Source organism: Oryzias melastigma, linkage group LG9, assembly GCF_002922805.2.
Source record: "Oryzias melastigma strain HK-1 linkage group LG9, ASM292280v2, whole genome shotgun sequence".
NCBI classification, from domain to species: domain Eukaryota; kingdom Metazoa; phylum Chordata; class Actinopteri; order Beloniformes; family Adrianichthyidae; genus Oryzias; species Oryzias melastigma.
The window spans coordinates 30,073,067-30,078,397 of record NC_050520.1 but is presented as its reverse complement, the minus strand read 5'-3'; the positions used below and the strand labels follow the sequence as shown (position 1 = coordinate 30,078,397).

General features: G+C 38.0%; 1 long non-coding RNA gene across 1 annotated transcript; it reads left to right on the top strand.

Annotated features, from left to right (window-relative positions):
• The first annotated feature begins 337 nt into the window (after positions 1-337).
• Positions 338-1,641, top strand: LOC118599100. Its single transcript, XR_004948389.1, has 2 exons — positions 338-1,215; positions 1,336-1,641. It is a non-coding gene; the product is annotated as an uncharacterized LOC118599100 (long non-coding RNA).
• Positions 1,642-5,331: the final 3,690 nt, after the last annotated feature.

Genomic DNA, 5,331 nt, shown 5'->3' with positions numbered 1-5,331 from the left:
ATATGATAAGAGGTCTATTGAATTTACGTTCATCAATAATTTGGACATGAATAAAAAAATCTAGCTGCATGACCATATTTTTTGCCTGGTGTAGCTCGGAACTTCTACTTGTCCTTGTAGAAAGTGCTTTTTGAATTTGTCCACTTGTGTTAGCAATATTTCTTTTTACATTACATCCAATAAAAGTAATCTACTGTATTTATACTTTAGCAGTCTGTGTGTATTCACTGTCACGGTTGGCACCAGGTTTCATTTGCAAGACTCTCCGATCAAACTCTTCAGCCAAAATGAAGTGAATTTTTCATGGAAAGAAACTGATCCAGACTAAACAAGGCCGGTGTGACGAGCTTTATAAAGATGTCATTTTAATAAATACAATTCTCAGTCAAAAAAGGCTTTGTGTTTTTGTTATTTTATTGAATCAAGAACAACTTATTCCTGTTCAGCACAGATTCAGCAGATTCTTTATAACTACAAACCTTTGAGAAACGCATCAGCTGTACAAGGAAGACTTCCTGCAGATGAAGGATTTGTGTTTGAAGTGAGGGGAAAACACACGTGTTTGTAATTAGATTTTATAAAGTAAGCAATGATGAAAATGTTGCTCTCTGCTCTGCAGGTGTGTGGATGAAAACACACAGTTGTGTCATTGAAGTGAACACACACTTGCAAAAGCAACTCTAAAATGTCACTGAATCATGTATTTACACTCAGCCCTTTTTAGGATCACTTCAAAAAACTTTTGTTAAATTTGGTCATTAAGGTCTGACAGCCTCAGCAACCAGCTGCAGTATTTAATACTTATAAAAAACCTATGAAGAATCATTGTCTAAATATCAATCGTCTTTACACTGTTCCTTTTTTTCTGCCTACAAAGCTAAAAGATCGACAATTCTGTCATTTTTTCAACTGAAAGAACTCAAGGAAACTATTTGGTTGCAACATTTGCAACAAGCTTTCCTGGTATTTCAAGTGTCTTTGAGTTCCAAAAGAGCAAACTAGTCAGAGAGATTTGCTGATTTAAAAGGAAGGAGGATGTAATTTTTTTTTTTTTTTTTTTTCGTAGGTTTCAGTTAAGTTTTAAGTAGAGTCACACCAGAATTCCTGCCATGACAACCTGTTGACAGATTGCCTGTTAATAAATCTGTCAACAGGTAGTCTTAAACAGAAATGAATCTATAGAAGCAGTAAATGTGATAAAAGGATCAGCTTCAGGTCAGGCCACAACCCTTATTAGAACCTAAACAGAACTCTAATTTTCTAAAACTAACTAATGTCCAATAAAATAAAGTAGGCTGTCAATGAGAATAACATTTCACTTTTGTCTCCTATTAGTTTAGGACTTCGGTCCCTAACCCCCAGGCTGTGGACCAGTGCTGCTCCGTGGGACAGTTGGAGCCGCAAATAAAAAATAGTTTTGTTTCGAAAAACAACCGGATTATCCACCACATCCGACTTATTCTTGATACATGTCAAGTTGCTTGGTCTGGTGTCAAAAATCCATTTGCTTCTTTTTTAATTTGACTACACCAACCACTAAATTGAAATTCCCAAGCTAGCAAAGCTAAAAAAATATTTTTCTTGCAGAAATGAACCAAAGTGAAAACCGAAGACTTCAGATAAAAAGAAATCTGCATTTAACAGACAGATCCAAGAGTCTTTCTTCCAAATATGAATTTATTGCGTCAATTTTTCCTCCATACCATTAAAATAATGCATGAATCGGCTGTCTAACGTTTCAAGGATGCTGCTAATAAAGTTGCGCAAGTGTTGAATTCGTCCATATAATTCTATTTATAAAAAAAACAGTTTTACTGAGATTTATGTCACTCATCCATCACACCTTAAAAGTTGAAAGAGGAGTTGGCATCTGATTTTTTTTTACTTCCACTTTGACAGTTATGGGTTAGGGGAAAATCTGTATCGCATTTTAATGGTTTTTACTTGAAATCTAGTTCGTAAATAACGTTTAGACCAGCTGCATATATTTTACAGAGGATGAAGATAAACTTTTTCATTGAAAGTTAAAAGAATCTGGAAGCTAAAAGGTAAAACTTCTGCCCTGTACAGGCCGGTACATGAGAGTTCAACCTTTTTACCTTTTTTTTTTCTTTTAGAAACCAACCACCTACTGGTGCAGATGAGCCAGACAAATAAAAATAATGAGAAACAGAGAATTGAATGAAATAAAGCCCAAACAAAATTGTTTTTTCATTGTTTCAGCAAAACAGCCCAAATGGGAAAATATTTCAGATCCACATGTTCTTTTGGAAAACGTTTTGTCAATTCTTGATGATCCTTCCTTTGCTTCCTTGTTTGGGTCATAAGTTGTGTCTTTCTATATCCTGCTTACCAGGCTGGGATAAGTTTCATCTGGATTTCATCAGTTTTAGCACCTTAAAGTGAAAGCTGAAATCATAAAAGCATCTAAGGTGGGAAATGTCCATCCTGGAATTGTGTGAACATCCAGCTGCAGCTGCTTGTGAGTGGCTCAAAGTTTTTTTCTTAAATGTTCAGAACATTGATTCAGAAAAAACACGACATCCTGTGACACCTGCTTTCTGCTGCATAATTGCAGGATGGGAAACCTTAAACATGCAACTGAATAATGGTTATTAAATGTTATTATTAGGAATCACTCCCATAGATTACTGAAATAAGCAGTGCTGCAAAGCAAAGGAGAAATCGAATGCTTGCCTCTAAGAATACCCATTCAAGTTTTCCATTTGAGAGGAGTTGGGACTTCCACGGCTCAGCATGCAAACAGGGTCGCTTCTGTGTCATCATTTATGCTCAGTGGGCTTTAAGCCCTGTCAGTAACCATGATGTATTTCCTCCATTTGTTCACTGTTTAGGCACCTACTGACACATCTACTTTAGTCCACCCGCCATAAACTTCCTCCTGACAGGCCAAACCTCCCATAATGCTTGGGTTTGCCTCCTGTTCCACTCAATTTGCAGATTGTTGTATGAAGTTACATCCCTTTTATGCGAGCGCACATATAAATCAGATGCAAGAACAGGGTGTTGTGCTTTCATTTCCTGCTGTCGACCATTTTTCTCCTCCCTGAGTGGTAGCTGGTCTTTCAGCAGAGAATTCCTCCCTGCTGGCCCGCTGAAATGTCTAACATTGGCCAGGCCACGGATTTGGTTTTAAAGTAACTCGCACAAACATTGTAAATTTACAGCTGGGAACCAGAAATTGCCAAAGCCCGGAGCCTCTGTGTGTGCCCCTTTCTCTCGCACAAGTGTTTCTCTGTTTTTCTCACTTCTCTTCAAAAGTGTCAGACTTGCATAACATCCATGTGAATTATTAAAGCCACTCAAATAAGCCACATGTTTTTGGCAGGAGCTACAAAGCAGGTTTCAGTCTGGCTTGTTTTAATTAGCAGCTGCTGGCACGCTAACAATCTAACAAGGAGTTGTTATATACGTGTGGATGCTGCCTTGACTGCTGCAGTTCATTGAAATGATGCATCAACCAAGATGACACACCGAGTCTGGATCTACTGAAAGCTAAAACACCCTAACTCTCTTGATTTAAGAAAAAAAAAAAAAAAAACACGTTAAAGCTGCTTGGTTTGTCAGACTTGTTGCCATGATTGATGTTTGGCTCTGTCACCAAAAAAGGCAAAAAATCTCAAAATGTTTACTGAGATAAATGACAATACTGGTAATAATAATTCAGTTTTTGTTTAGAATTTAGATATAAGATTTCACATATAAAAAGATATCGTAGAATATTGTAACTTAAAGAGACGAAAGTCTGCTTGAAAAAATAAAAATAAAATAAAATTCAGCTCCTCCAATTGTGGAAATTCACTTTTAATGCTTAAAATTAACCACCTGTACTCCTCTACTGAACAATGGGAAACAATGGGATCTTTGCTGTGTTCTAGCCATTGATTGTATGTGAGAACTGGACTGAGTGACTCTCCCCCCCCTCACGTTCCAAACAGGAAGTACCCGCTGGCTTTAAGAAATTAAAATCCACTTATATCGAGAAATAAACAGCTAATACTCAGTCATTCTTTTTTTATTCATTCTTGCTCATTTACCTTTTTCTTTATCATGTTCTTGCTAACCTTATTTTTTTCAGTTATTCAACAAGTTATTCAACTTATAAGCTGACCAATCAGTTGCCTCAATAAAGTATGTCTCACCCACCTTAATGTTGATTGACAGATTCTCCCAAGCCACTTTCAGAAGAATGGGTGTGGACTTCAAATAAGCTCACAGAGGTAGGTCGCCACAGAAACTTTGACTCAGACTGACTCTGCCAGTCAGTGCTCATGATGACGTCATCCGGCTCCAATATAGCCACATCTGTATTCAAAAAAAGTGCAACTGAATTGACTTAAATTCACTGGAGCCGTAAGTAAAGCATTATTTATGAGTAACATCCATTGACGTAAATTTCTACGGGTGACATCACCCGTAGAAAATGCCCTACCTTGGGTTCCAATGAAATTAAGTAAATTCAGTTGTCATTTTTCCACTGTACGGATATCGTCCGATTTGACCATTTTGGGACCAGGGGGTGTTGGTAAGCAGCGATTGGTCCAAGAATCTGTCAGTCAAATGCTTTGAATGTTTGAGGTGGGGCCAGCGGGTGCCACATGCTCCTATTGAGGCATCTGATTGGCCAGTTTATAACTTGAATTACTTACGATTAAAAAATCTATCATTAAAAAAAAATTAGGATTTGCAAGAACATGTTCAAATAGATAAAAGAGGAAAAATGGTTATTCTGATTTTAAAAATTACTTGGTAAAAGCTGTTTATTTCGCAAGAGAAGTCTATGTGTTTTGGCTTTCTGGGACAAGCGAGTACTTCCTGTTTGGAACGCGAGGGGGGAGGGGATGATCAGTCCAGATCTCTCTATTCACTGTTCATGGTGACTTCACACACACTCAGTCTAACTCTCATATACAGTCAATACTTGTGGCTTTCAAGGCAAAATGTGAGTGCAAGAGCAATGTTTCTCTGGCAGGGTAAGAAGTGTGGTTCAGTAAACTTGCTTTGTGTGAGTATGCCCTGACTAACACTAATTAACACCACAAAGTAAAAAATCTGAGGTTATTATGATGTGATTGGTCCTCATGCTGCATGGTGTTGCAGGGGTTAACGCTAAGGCCATGGTTCAAATCCCTGGTGGAACTTTTCTTTGTGGCATGGTCTCCCCATGCTTATGTGTTGTTTCTCTGGGTGTTCTGGCTTCTTCCCACAGTCCAAAATGATGCTTCACAGGTCAATTGCTGTCTCTTAATTCTCGCTAGGCGTGCATGTGTGTGTGTGAGTGTGTGGCCTTGCAACACACTGGCGACCTGT